Genomic DNA, 15,513 nt, shown 5'->3' with positions numbered 1-15,513 from the left:
AAGTCTCTAATTCCTCTTCTTAGACAAGAAGCTCCGTGACAACAAAGAAAAAAATTTCTGTGCTGTGCTTATGGAAAAATTTGCAAACATGCCAAAGATGCATCCAAAATACCAAGTCAAAATCTCCAGTTAAACTAAAATACTTGATGGCTTCCTTAGAACAAATTATATGTAGATATTGAGTGACACAAGTTCGGTGAAATTTCTTCAGCTTCTCCTAAAGATTAGCGTACCCATTACTGGATACTAAAAGCTCTGTAGTGCACAGATGTGGAATAAAAACTGGCTATAGTGCTTCTGACCTTCCTACAGAAGGGAGCAGTTAATGGTAAACATAGGACAAAAAAATTCTGATTCTTGAATTTTAAGTAAAAGATAAAGGAATGGATGTTGGACTCTGTTGGGTTATATCCCTCTGATAAAAGACCAAGAACACTATGTCCACTAGTTACCGGCAGTAAGTATGTAAAGATGTAAGCCAAAAAAATGATATCTTTGGGAGCTGCAGCAGTTTTTATACTAAAACCTGAAGATTCAAATAAAATAATATAGTTTTTACAGTATCTTTAAATTTAGAACTCTCTCCCACTGTCCATGTGTGTTAAATATTATGTGCTGGTGTTACAGACTGGGACAAAATGTATGTTTCTCACCTTTTTACATAGTTTCTCTAATGTGTTCTCTCATTCTTCTATTATAATTCACCTAGGGTCTCTGACTCCATTCTTCAGCACCAGGGCTTGGTGTGAAAGACTGTCTCTATACGCTTTTGTTTCAGCTGACCCTCACCAGTATCTATCTCCTGCATTCATAAGAATCTTTATTCTTCATTTCAAAGTTTCTATGTCCTGCAAACACTGTGCCTATTTAATCTGATTTTATATCTATTACTTCAAAGTTTAAAAAGCAGATTCAGATCTACAGATTCATCCTTCAAGTAACTAAGTTTCTCATCATGTATCTTCCTTCCTTGGAAATCAGTTAACACTTTCCATTCATGAGGGGTACATAATAACCAGTAGCAGACATGCTCACTATTTCTTGAAGTTATGCTGGTGTTTATTATCCTTTACAAACTTGTTTTTCTGTCTCATTTGTATAGAAAGATTCTAGTTCTCATTTTAACTAAGGAATTATGCATCTTCAAGATGTATTTTTCTGCTGCAAACAGAAAAGTTATGCAAATGAAAAAAATAACAGCAAATAAAAGTTCTTTTCTTGTCAGAAACATAATTGTACTTTACGATTTTGTAAAAAGTGCATATTTTGCCAGTAATTCTCCTGAAGCTACCTGCATTTTCCAACAAAAATAAAAAGTTCAGATACATATAACTGATAATATAGATTTCCATGCAAGAACACTCCACAAGTGTAAATTGTGACCATCATTTACTCTGCCAAGGAAGGAACTGGAGGGTATTCCTGCATTCTGTACAACAAGAGACATTCAGGTCTTCCAGGAAAAAAAAAAAGTATCTAGGGAGAATAACAAAGGAGGTGTCACTAAATGAATGCATTAATACAAGTATGAATTCTTTCTCAAATTGGAGGGGAGGGGGGAAGGATTACCTGCAATAAAACTTATCAAACAGAAGATTTTTTTCACTATCTATCTCAAAGAGAAAGAACTGAACAGGTGTACATATTTCATATGATATACTCTAATGTGTTAGTAATTACAGCATTCTCCTTCCCATCTACAAGTTTTACAGAAATAAAAAATCCAGCAGAAAATCAATAGCACAATGGTTAGATATGGATTTTGTCTGAAATGTATAAAACCTCATTCCATAAATAGATTTGGCTAATGATGGTTATTTGATGTCCACAATCTACTTCTAAGAGAAGTTAGTTGGAAAACCAGGTAATCACTTATGTAGGTTTTTTTGTAACAGTGTGGGCAGCAGATTTAAAACAGACTAAGCAATTCTACATCACCACCCATAATTGTAAAAGCTTGGCTACTATATCCATTGCTTAGAGTTATGCTGGCAATCTATTCACAACGGCCACATTCACAGCTCACAGCAGGATCCCACTAGAAGGTCAGTCGTGCATAAAGAGGAGAAGTATTCTCACAACAGGAGCACAATCTTTTGGAGCAACTGGCAGATCAGCAGATTCTACTTGCTCAGCCTTCATAAAGACTCACAACAGCAACTCTGCTTAACCAGCAGAGTTCACAATTTGAAACCTCTTCCTCTAAAGAAATTGGTCACAAATTGCTCCTGAAACTGGCCCCACAATACAATAACCAATCAGTTCCTGCAGTGCTACACTATTACCTCTATGACCCATTTAATGACTGGATATTATAAGGTATTTTTTGGTACTGTGTCAGTCAAAGAGGTCAAATAGGAGAGTAATTTGCAACCTTACAATCTCAGAAATCTGTCACCGGAAAGGCTTTTATAAGTGTATGATATTTTCATGTAACTATAGTCATAAGAGTAACTAAATGGAAATAAAACTCAAAAAAAAAGCATGTTGGAGACATTGCAAGTATCTTAGAATCCTTTATTTGGCATTATTTCATGTTATTATCAGTTTCCTAGCATTTAAATAAAATTTTTAGTGAGAACGACATCGTTCTTCATTTAAAAACAAAAAAAACCCTTAAACAGTAAGATTCTGTTTTTCTTTTTCTCCTCTATTTGTATCAGATTTGTGCAATCTAAAACTGTGGTTTAACACAGGATCCAATCAGAACAGTCCAGGCACAGAAAGAAAATTAAGATCTTTAAGTACCATTATTATTACCCAAAAGTGACTTAGAGTAACATAAACAAACTCATTATGTTCCTTTTTAATTTCTGACAGAAAACTGACTATGTGACATAAAATCATATTTTAGAGACTATTAAATACAAAAATGGAAACATTTATTTATGGCTTTTGCTAGCAATAATTACAATTATTTCACCAGGTGAAAAAATGTCTAAATAATTTTCATTTTACTGTGATAAGTAACATATTCAATAGGTTATATAAATGTGCAGAACAGCATCAACAGTCGGAAGAGAAATAGTAAGGGTCTTTTAGCTGTGACAAAGTTGTAAGCTGTAAGATCTAGTACTTGAAAGGACTACAGTGCATGCAAAGTGGTGATACTAGATGAAGACTGTGCAGTTTCTCCTAGGAGAGGATTGTGATAAATCTTGAGGCAATCTGGAGAAACAAGGCAAATAGAAAAGGTTAGAAAGAATAACATTTGTAACCTACCACAGTGATTTTGGAAAAAATTCAAAGGAGAGAATACACCTGAACTGAGTTGAAGAGCCTTTGCACAAAAGAAAATTACAAATTTTATGTTACAGTGGTGCATAAAAGGTAGGACTCACATTGGTAATGTAATTGTCGTGTATTAGATGTGGTGAAGCTTAGGGGTTTTGGGGGGGTTTTATTTTTGCCTGAAGAGCAACAGAACATTGATAATGAAAGGTCTGCCCTACCAAATGCATTTTGGGAAATGCTACAAAGGAACTGAATAATACTACTTTTGATAAATGATTCATCTGTGAACATCCCATTCATGGCATGCTGGGATATTGCTGCGTACAGGAGCTGTATTAATTTATCAGAAGCAATGCTGAGCAAAGATGGTGGGTTTGCAAACACAGCACTGTGTAGAGATATCAGCTGCTGTGCTGAAAGCAATGTAGTCAAAGTTACAATCAGGCTGTGATCATTTGTGTTGATTTGAGCCCAGTACTGTATAACTGGAAGCTTTTTATAATAATTCTGGTGGTCTTAGTTAGATTTTCCTCTCTGCCTAACGTTCCATTGTGCAATGCAGGAATGTCTTATCGACCGTAGTTGAAGCTGACTAGTCACTCAAGTTGGAAAGAGATCAGAATTTTAAGCTTCCTTCACTTTTACTTTGTGAATTAGTTTTTGGAAACTATAGTTCTGCTATAGGTACTGTTCTGCATTAGAATACAAGAAGTAATATCAGTAATGACATTAAGTAAACATTTAAATTTGTAGGTAAATATTTGAGTAAATATTTATTTTTGTCCAAGTTTGAAAGAATGTGGATATTTGGAATCAATAAGTAATGCATGCATATTTCTTCAAAGTCTGATGTTTGTCTCTACTTTTCTCCTTTCAACGTTGAAAGTAAAAAACCTCAACAAAACAAACCCACCCACTTCTTCCCCTGTAGATATGATTGTGTTAATGCACAGAAATCTATACTGCAATCGTCATGTTTAAGCATCTTAATTTTACAAAATGACTGAAGATCAAATTTAAAGCCTGAATGTTATTAGAACCATCTATAGCTTATTATGGAGATGGTCACGAACAATTACCCTGATTCTTTACATTGTTTCATCTGTTTATGTTGCCATATTTAGGTAATTTCTATTTCTCCATAATCAGCTTTCACTACACCTGCAAGAGATGCACTTCTTGACACACATTAACCTGAACTTCACATTACCTGTCTGGATTGGAATGCTACATAGGACATTAAAACCCAGCTTGCCTTGCTTGTAGCTTGCAATCCTAGTCTTCCACTAAAACAAAGTAATATTAAGGTAGTTAAATAATACTGTCTTCACTTGGGCTCAGAAAGCTTTCACCGCATGTAAAACAGAGTCTTCTGAGTTTTGTTGTGAATATCAAGTAAAAAACCAACAGTGACTGTTTTATTGAGAAAAATGTGTTGCACAGGAACTTAATTCAAGCATAAATTCAAGACAGTTGTGGAAATCATCTAATGTAACTGGTTGTAACGATACGTTATATATATACCATTACATTTTAGTAGTTTTTAAATGGGAATAAATTTTTATTTAAGCTGTTTTTAAAGTTCTCATAATCTTAGTCATCCTTCTGTTGTGCAATAAAGACTAACTTAAAATAATCACAAGTAAATAATTCTCTGGTTAGCTTAAATCAATAAAGTTATAGAACTCAAGGTCTAAGCTATGACAGTTCTGGAGTACAAAAGGATGAATTGATCATACTTCAGAGTGCTGCAAGAGACTTCCATGTTAGCATTAGAAAGTGAGAAATAATTTCTTTTTTGACGATAATTCTTATTTTATAGACTTGATTATCTTCTCACATGTCTAAATCAGCAGTTGTTGTACTGAAATAAACTGTTATAACACTGTAAACGTTGTCAAGTTGAAGAAAACAGAAATAGTATATCTCAAGGGGACTATCAAAAAGGTTTACCATAAACAAAAACATAAGAATATGAAGACATATTGGTATATAGAAATAAATGCAAAATATTCCTCTAGCTCATCCTCTCAGCATTCCCATACATCTCAGAATTCAGAGCATAGATGAAAAGTGCAGTGTTATTTTGTTTTCTATAACAGAAAATTCTAGATAGAGAGAGTTCCAGGGGACAATCCCCTCGGAAAAAGAAGTATAAATAAATATTCTAATCAATGCATTGCAAGCTGACTGATATGAGTAGTGAGAAGTAACTAGGAGAAATAGATAGTATTTTATTGCTCATATAGAATCTTCCTCAGAAGAAAGAGAGGGACAGGAGGGTTTTCCTTAGTACTGGGAAACATTCAGACACTACAAACTTCTTCTGAATGAAGGTAGATTGAAGGCATTTTTCAAGAAAATGTGAGAGATATTATAAGAGCAAATATTCTGATCTCGGGTATTCCTCTGGCATGTAGAGGGTGTCTTACAAGTTTAAATTTCTTATTCCTATTTTGTTTGATATAAACTTGAATTTGAGAGAACAGACAGACAGGCTGGTGAGTATTTTGCTATGCATGAATGTAGTGTTGAGAGTTTTTCTCTAGATAGGCTTTTTGACCCAGTGAATACTCTGCATAGTTTGGTAATGGCACACAACTGAGCTAATAAAATCTAAGTTAAACTCCATTATCCAATACACAGTTGCTACCTAGATTGTGAAATGTTTGGCAGAATTCTGACCTGCAGTAGCCAATTGTTAAACCAAGGCATCCAGATGGTGAGAACTGTGTTATCAAGGCCAGAATCTGAACAGGTCTCAAACAAGTATCTTCTCCATGACTTTTGAATGTTCTGATCCTAGAGCTATTTTCTATTGTTGACAAGGCATCCTATTGTCATTGTCTAGACTGACAGAAATTGTATTGTCAAGCTGAAAAAATGCTTTCATATGTTTTTTTCAAGGTTCCTACACTGAATTAGTCTGACAAAAACCTCATTGTTGCAAACACCCTGTTTATAAAAATTAATGCTCTGGTCAACTACATTATTTCTTCAAAATAGTTTTGAAGACTGATATATACCTATACAAAACTTGGAAGATGTTTAGACTTCAGGATTTCTTTCAATTCAGACAGGTTTTCTATTGTAGGCATATGTGAGCCAGAGAAATGCGAACAGTCATATTGATGACTATGACAGTATAGGTCTCTAGTTTAGCATAAGTAACTGTCATTACTTAACTTGGTCAGATTTTATTGCTTAAAATACATCCAGATAAGGCAATTAAACTAGTATACTCTATTTTTGTACTTTAATTTTGTCTTAGCATTGAAGCTATGCCATTACATTTATTTCAAAGGCTGCTATTTTTTTTGCAGGGGTTACAAATAAAGTTTAGTGTATAATGTGGTAACTTACACTCAGTTTATTACAACAGAATTCAGAGGGTTTCTGAGAAGTCTCTAGACTGTAAGTATAAAGTTTATATATTAGATGGGATTAAATAAATTTTAAATCTAAGGATCTGTCAATCAAAATGTGACACTACATTTCTGTAACTGTAATGCCTTTTCTTTCTTGTAGGTATGTGAATGGAAAAGAAAAAACTTTCAGACATTTCATTTCTTCCTGCAGGTCTTAAATACGTGAAGAAATCTTTCCAGTATCCTACTCATCTTTTAGGAAGGGTCACTGTCAACTACATGTGGCCATGACTTCTGCTTTAAAATTAGTGAGCATTTTGAAATGCACACTCTTTCCTTGTGTGACAGGAAGGTCTGAGTGTGTGGAGATCTGCCAAAGTTATGGCTTGTAATTACTTACTCTGCTTTGCCCTGTATATACTTTTCAGCATTAGGGAAAATCTATTAAGTGTTCTATTCCACTCATGTTTCCTGTAAATGTTTTGAGTATATGTAAATTTGCTACAAAAATATGTTCGTTATTATAGGGGTAAGAGATTTTTTGAGTTTTTCTTTACTATGTAACAGAGCATAGGATGGCAACGTTCTCTTTTGTAAAGTGTATTGTGATGATATTACTGTGCAAAATAGCTGCTGGGAGGACTATTCATCAGACTGGATGTAGCATTGCTTTAATACACATACGCTGCCTTGTATCCCTGAAGCTGCACTGTGTCACTGGCTGTACATAACTTTGCTTGGATGTAGTGCAAGGATCTTACCGGCAAAAGCCAGTTATGACAGATCAGGTGTTGCAAGTTCTGCAAATATGCTGATCGCTTTTGAGTCAAAGTGTGAGCACTCATTTATGAATAGTAGTATATACATAAACTATTACAAAAATAAATACTACGCAAAAGGTCTAGCACGCCGAGTTCTGTTTTTGTGGGGGTTTTCTGTTTTCACAGTTTCACCCTTTATTAAAATTGTGAAGAAAAAAACACATAATTCTGGGAAAAGCTCCATCATTACCATCATTGATACTGAAACCTGCAAATCCACATATTAGATTTTTGTACTAGACTCATTATATTTAACTCATGCCAACACCACTAAATTGTAATTAGGTAGTCTGAAGCATGACTGACATCACCATCTTGTCACTATCCACTTCTTGCTGGATTGAACTGAAAATAATGGTTATCACTATATTTTATAAAGAATTTATTTTGTTAGGTGAGCCCTGAAAATATGTGCTACATTTAATCATTTGTGTGACGTAGGTGGAGCTGGTGGAGTGCTACCACTTAATACAGTGGCCTGTCCTGAAAAAGGGGACAGAAACTTTCCTGCTCTCCCCCGACCCCAGCCCTAAGGATGTTCAAAACAGGCTATTAGTATGGAGTTCAGCCTTGAGTATTAGTAGACGCTGATAAGGGACCCTTCAGCTTATCTGCTGAATTGGGTCCAAATTTAGTTATGCAGCGCCAGTCTTGGACAGTGAAATTGTTTGGACATGGCCTTTGGTGATCCTAAAATTCTGACTGGGAGAATAAAGTCACTGATGTAAATTCAGACTGCCCTTCTGGCTATCTGGATCTGACCTCCGGTGTGTCTGATGTTATGGCTGTTATCCTTCAGCCATTGTTAAAAAAAGCAGTCACAGAGTTGTTTAAATGCAGCAGAGAGATTCTGCAAAAGTTTCTTATTTGAGAAAATGTGGAGCAGACACTGTGTATGTGATGGTAGAATGAAGCTATCAGCAATTCTGCAGAAGTACAGACCATAGCTGGTATAAACCCTAGCATGAAGTGTGGAAAGGAAAGGTAAAAACGTTTTCCCCACAGAGCGTGAAGATGAAACATAGATGAAATATTTGAGGAAGCTGTGTTTTTCTACTCTGTCTTTGTTAAACCTCTGATTCACTGAGATCAGTCTCAAGCACTAATTGCTTTACTGTTACAATCCTGGTCTTGGCAAAATATTTGATAACAAAAGAAGCCCAGAGTGTTTTCTTCAATGGCAAAATATTGTTAAAATATCACTCTCAAGTTTCATTTTATTCACTTTCAGATGGATTTGTAAAAGCAAGTTGTATAAGCATTAAAGCACAAATTATCGTCTTCTTTTTCACTTTTGCTTTCAAAGGGTTTTAAAGTCATGCACTTTCAGCTGTCCATAATGAATATGAGTGGATGTGCCTGATGTTTATCATTGTCCTTTTTAAACATCAGCTGGCTTTTGTGGCTTCCTTTTTTGTGTTGCAATCATGCTTCAATTAGCACAAAGCAACACAAAACGAGTTAGCCGAGTCTTGCCTAGTCCAACTTGTGAAAGCTTGTGGGTAAAAATTAAAGATGGAAGAACCAACAGGAACCTTGTGATTGGTGTATACTACAGGCCACCTGATCAAGGAGAGACAATTGACGAAGTCTTCTTCCTCCAGCTACAGGACGCTTTGACCTCGCAAGCTCTCATCCTACTCGGGGACTTCAACTGAGACATATGCTGGAAAAGTAACACGGCAAGCTGTAGGCAATCCAGGAGACTCCTGGAGTGCATTGAAGATAATTTCTTAGTCCAGCTGATAGAGACCCCCACCCAAGGAAATGCAATACTGGACCTTATGGTTACCAATACAAGTGAACTCATCAGTGACGTTAGGATCGGAGGCAGCCTGGGATGCAGTGATCATGCACTGGTGGAGTTCAAGGTCCTGAGGAATATGGGACAGGTGAGGAGTACAGTCAGGACACTAAATTTCAGGAAACCAGGCTCTTCAAGTAATTACCCAGTAGGACGCCCTGAGACGTTGTCCTCCGAGACTAGGGAGCAGAACAGAGCTGGAAAATATTTAAGGAAGCTTTCCATAAAATGCAAGAGTGCTCAGTCCCCGTATGTAGAAAATCAGGCAGGAAAGGGAAGAGACTGGCATGGCTGAGTCGAGAACTGCTGGTTAAACTAAAAAAGAAGAGGGAACTGCACAGGCAGTGCAAGCAGGGAGAGGGAACCTGCGACGTGTATGGAGACGCTGCCCAGTTGTGTAGGGATGAGGTCAGCAAGGCCAAGGTGCAGCTGGAGCTGAACTTGGCAAGGGAAGTGAAGACCAATAAGAAGGGCTTTTACAGGTATGTTAATCAAAAGAGGAAGGTCAAATAGAACGTACCCCAACCGATGGTTGGAAATGGGGATCACATATCAACAGATGAGAAGGCTGAGGTACTTAACAACTTTTTTTGCCTCAGTCTTCACCAATGACTGCTCTCCTCACCCCTCCTGAGTCATGGGACAGAAAGATGGTGACCAGGGGGGTAAACCCCCTCCCACTGTAGAGGAGGATCATGTTCGCAAACACCTGGGGAACCTGAACATATATAAGTCTATGGGACCTGATGAGATGCATCCCAGAGTCCTGATGGAATTGGCAGATGTGGTTGCCAAGCCACTCTCCATAATATTTGAAAAGTCATGGCAGTCAGGAGAAGTCTCTGGTGACTGGAAGAAGTATAACGTTGTACCCATTTTTAAAAAGGGCAGAAAAGATGACCCTGAGAAATACCGACCTGTCAGCTTCACCTCTGTGCCTGGGAAGATCATGGAACAGATCCTTCTAGAAGCTGTGCTAAAACACGGAGGACAGGGCGGTGATTAATGGCAGTCAGCATGGCTTCACCAGGGACAAGTCCTGTCTGACCAACTTAGTGGCTTCCTATGATGAAGTAACCGCAGCAGTGGACACAGGTAAACCAATGGATGTGATCTATCTGGACTTCTGTAAAGCCTTTGACATGGTCCCCCACAACATCTTTCTCTCTAAATTAATTTTCTGCAATTATTTAAATTTCTGTTTTGAACTGCATTTGAGTTGGTTTTATTAAAAGCCATTATTCTAATTAAATTCATTTTTGTTAACCAATCAGATTTTTCTTCTCAAAGTCTTAATTACCTCCAGATATTGATTGAATATATTAGTTTCTCAGGGCTTTGAACTCCAAGAATGTTTATCTGGTTATTTGCAATAAATTAGGCTTAAACAACTTTTTAAGGAATACTACTCTTCTTTTGCACAGTTACTTTGTTTTCTGTAAGTCACAGGGCCCTCGAGTTAATTTATGTCTGGAGATGCTGTTACTTTCTTCAGGCAGAAGAGGGAAGACAAGTGTTCTCTAAGAAAAATAGAATCTGAATAGCACAAATCTTGGTTCAGAAGTCTCTGAGAGAAATTTTTGTGACAACTCATCATAAGTAGTGCACTTTGTTATATTCTTGGGGTAATGCTTGTGGTTTAGAGTTAACAGAGGGACTACTAAGGGCAGCTTGCTAACAGTACTTGTCCCTTGGACATCAAGCAGCTATGAGTATCAAAACAAAATAATGCTTTTCCTCTGGTATCAGTAACAAAGTGATCCACCTGTCTTACCAGTTTCCGACACGGAATTTGTTAATATGTGGATGACTGGGTAAAATAGTGGTCTTTTGTTTTTGGGGGGAATAGGGCTTTGTGCAGAAATGAATTCGTTAAAGATTTGGATAGAAAAGAGCTTTTTTCCTAAATTGCACTTCAAATATTTGTTCTTTTCACATAGGTTTAACTTTCTTCTTTTGAGTTGGACTCCAACAGCTTTGTTTCATTCCATAGATGTCCTTAGTAGATAGCAGCAGACATATATTCTTACTCCATAATTCTGCTATTAGTCTGTGTGGTACTGTACCCAACAGGTAGCTAGTAATTGCTTTAGCTGAGAAGTGAAAAATGTGATAATGATTAATCAGTGGAATAATCTGAGCTAGTGAATTCTCAGTTCCCTTGAAATATTTGAGAACAGAGATGGATTTCTCTTCTGAGAGAGATTTTTCAGTCAAGTTACTGAAACAGAAAAAAGCCAGTCTGGTTAAATATTGAGTTATAAATGAGCAATCTTGTATGATGATGAATTATGGGAATCAGTGTCTTCAAACAGGAATGCTTTTGGAGAACTTTCCTGCAATTGGACTGTTATTTATCTGATTATTTGCACTGAATGTTAGTAAGCATCTTAAACATAATTCATGTCAACTGACACCGGTAGCAATCTTTTAAATTTCTCATTCATATTTCTATTGGGTTTACACCTTCTTTTTTTTTTTTTTTTTTCACATGCAACATTCAGGTGATCACATATTCTTTTTCCCTAAATATTGTTCCCTTAAAGGGAAATTCAATTTTCACTCTTTAAAAACATGACTTTTTTCCACCCAGATTTTAAAAGAGTTGATATTTGGCTATATTGAGCACTTTCTTGATACGTTCTTTACCAATAAACTTATCTTCATTTCTATTTACTATAGCCTTAAGATTATGCTTATATGTGAACCTTGATGCTGACAACAGGATCCCAGAGATGGTACCATGGCATAAGCATTCAAAGATGGTGGAGCTTGGATCATGGAATCATAGAATCATAGCATGGTTTGGGTTGGAAGGGACATTAAAGATCATCTAGTCATCATCAGCCCCCTGTCATGGACACGGACATCTTCTACTAGCTCATGGTCCTCATAGCCTCATCCAGCCTGGTCTTGAACACCTCCAGGGATGGGATATCCACTAGTTTTCTGGGCAACTTTCTCCAGTGTTTCACCACCCTCACTATAAAAAATTTCTTCCTAATATCCAATCTAAATGTACTCTCTTTCATCTTAAAACTGCTACCCCTCATCCTATCACTATACTCCCTGATATGTAGTAATATAATGTATGTCCATTATATTACTTTAAAATCATAAAAAAATTAAACCAACAGCTCTGCAGTCATCTCGGGGAGACCTTGGTTTAAATGTAATGGCATTCTGTAAGGCTCAAAATTTTTCTTTTTTTTTTTTCTCTTAGGTTTCTGTAGAGGCACTTGATGCAAGAAGACAGGAATTTAAGAACTGCAGATGCTCATTAAGATAATGCAAGTCAGTATGGCTGCTGAACTTACGGAAATCCTATTCTGCAAAACTGTGGGGCTCATCACCTTTCCCAACAAATCATATACCAAGAACCTTTTTTTTGTTTTACTTTAGGCTATTGCAGTTTCCAGTACATTTATGATATCTCTTGAACACATCTCTATTGCTACATGTATAAAGGAGTGAAAACAAAAACACCACTGAAAAACACATTCTGTGATGCATTATTCTAATGTTCATTGAAATAACTTGATTACATCCCTTTTGTAAGATTTTTTTTTTTTTTTTTGCATACTCTCTTATGGTTTCTGAAAATGGTGCACATATGCCATATTTGCACGCAGGTGATTGCTCACTGAAGTAAATTCTTGAATTCTATCTGTCTTTAAGTACTAGTAAATATTTAAGATACTTAAGGAATTTATTCCCATTCCCAGAAGTGTTCTAAAAAGTGTGTTCTACAGATTCTATTTGATAAAGCATCACGGTCCCAAGTTGCTTTAATTATTAATAAGTATGGGAAGAATATGCTGTGTGAGAGGAAAAGAACATTCCTAGATTAATATTTCTTTTGATCTCAAGGCAGCTAAAGAGTACTGTGCACAGTTATTTTCCAAAAGGAATCTGGAAGCTGATTGGTAAATAGTAATAGTGTTAGGAGCATGCATATTTTGGGGGTTACAGTCTTCTGTGCTAAGTCCTTTCATGTTAACAAAACATTTCAAGGTAGATTAGAGATGTTATTAATTATTTCTCATCATAAAGACCACATTTCACTGCACATTTTGAGGAAAAATTTGGGGGGATGTCTCTTTTATTTTGATGACAAATTTGTAAGTAGTTCATTTTCATATGTGTGTATATATGCATATACCTGTAAGCAGTATTATAAACACATAAATCCATTTATATCAGCTAATGCTCCACCTAGTCCAAAACTCACAAAGACATCGATCAGAGCTTGAAATCCAGACAGGATGGGAGAATGTAATGTGAAAGCAAAATCACCCTTTGGGGAACTCACAGCTGTCTGTCTGGAATTTCTGATCCTTTGCTGGCCTTTGAGGTGTAAAGCATGATATGTTCAGCAGTTAAAGTCTTCTCAGCTTAGGATGATAAATTTCTGAACAACCTGACAAAAGTTAATGCAACTTTTCCGATTTACATTGTATGACTGTTGTCTTAAGTGATGGAAATACCACCTGGAACATTTATTTCCTTTATAAAGGGACTTATTTTCAGCCCAAACCAGTGCACAGGTGGGCATTCAAAGAGATATATGAAAGTTCATACACTCTGTTTACAACTTAGTATGGCATAAATCTGACCTGCTGTACTTTCATTGCAGTCCTGACAGCCCTGCGTAATCTATGTAGTATAAAGAATGTGTGGATTAATGCTGGAAAATTAGATGCTATCCTTACCTCAGAGCAGCTGTAATTCTACTGCTGCTGGAAGATAATAGTTTTGAGATCAATTGCTGAGACTTTAGGCCATAGGTAGGGGGATTTTTAAACTCATATTTTATGATAGCTGTGAGTTTTAAAATGGCACATAATATGTCAGTATATTCTGTCATTGGGTAGTTAGATAGGTAAAAGACAAAACTAAAGGATTTAAAATAAATAGCATAAAATAATGCTCGATGATCTTTTTAACTCACCTTTTAGGAAGGCATACAATGCTTGCATCCAAGTTACTATTTTAGGTGATTTTTCAGTCTTTTTCAAAAACTCAACATTTCAATCTAATCCCACATCTGTGATCAGTGTGAGAGAAAACTTTAACATGCATATCTAGCAGTATGCATGATGTGTACAGGTACATCGAGGCCAGTCAAATCTGAATTAGATAATAAGACAAATGGAGAGAACAAAGATTTTTTTTAAAAATCATAGTGAAGAGTAATAAGCAACCACAATCGTGTTATGATTTGTAATAGCATATAGTGGCATCTCTCACGCAATAGATATAACCAACTACTAGGAACACTGATAAACTTCTTCAAAGCAAAGATATCTGCAGTACACTAGAGACACACTCAAGCTTAACTGGTTCACTTGGATCTTGCATTGAAGAAGAAAATATTAAGTGCATTTCTCTCCTGATTTTGCAGCTAAACATTATGACCATCCCTATGTCTTATATGGGAGGCTGAACTACAGCTATGAGCCAAAGAACTATGCTTTATGGTTGGAAAGAAAGACCCCAGTTTTTGAGTACACGGGTGACATATCTGCCTACTGACCACCATTCTTTCATGCCTACCTACCTTAATATGTCATCTCCTGTTCTATAGAAATGCTACAATTCTTTGAATCTTATGCCCTGCACTTACATCTACTTCCTTTGTAGCTTAATGGAGGTTTACTTTAACTGTGTTGTTTTAAATGTGTTTAAATGAATTTGTTATCTGCTTACGCAAGCAGCATTAAAACTGAATCTCTGGATGAACTGAAGAACATCGCCTGAATTGAGCAATCTGAAAATTTGCTGACTGGTGACATTTGTGTCCTCATAGTTCTCTGACATTATGATTTTCATTGAGTTGTTCATGTAGCAATTATTTTAAGTTTTATGTAGTAGTCTACATATGAAGTATTCTACCCACCTGTACATCCGGTTGCTAATTACAAGCAATAGTATTCAAGTTTATGCAGAGATTTTCTACCTAGAAAATATACCATCGTGCAATGCCATGACTGATGTCGAAATTACCCACTGCACAGCTAAAGCCTTCTTAATATCCTTTAAGTAGAATATTGGGCTTTTTCTGAAAAGACTTATTTTCTGTGTAGTAGCTGATTGTCAGCTGAGAGAGAAACAGTATAGTTACTGGTGTCTATGTGTTATTCAGAATTAATTCCAGGATAATTTAGTTTTCCCTTTATTTATATTCCATAGGAATACTGGTACAATATTCAAGAGAAGCAACTCAATCCTTGATATTGCTATGATGTAGATGGATCAACAAGGCATGAGCTGTCATAGCTGCTGC

Source organism: Cuculus canorus, chromosome 4 (assembly GCF_017976375.1).
Source record: "Cuculus canorus isolate bCucCan1 chromosome 4, bCucCan1.pri, whole genome shotgun sequence".
NCBI classification, from domain to species: Eukaryota; Metazoa; Chordata; class Aves; order Cuculiformes; family Cuculidae; genus Cuculus; species Cuculus canorus.
This window is presented reverse-complemented; position numbering follows the sequence as displayed.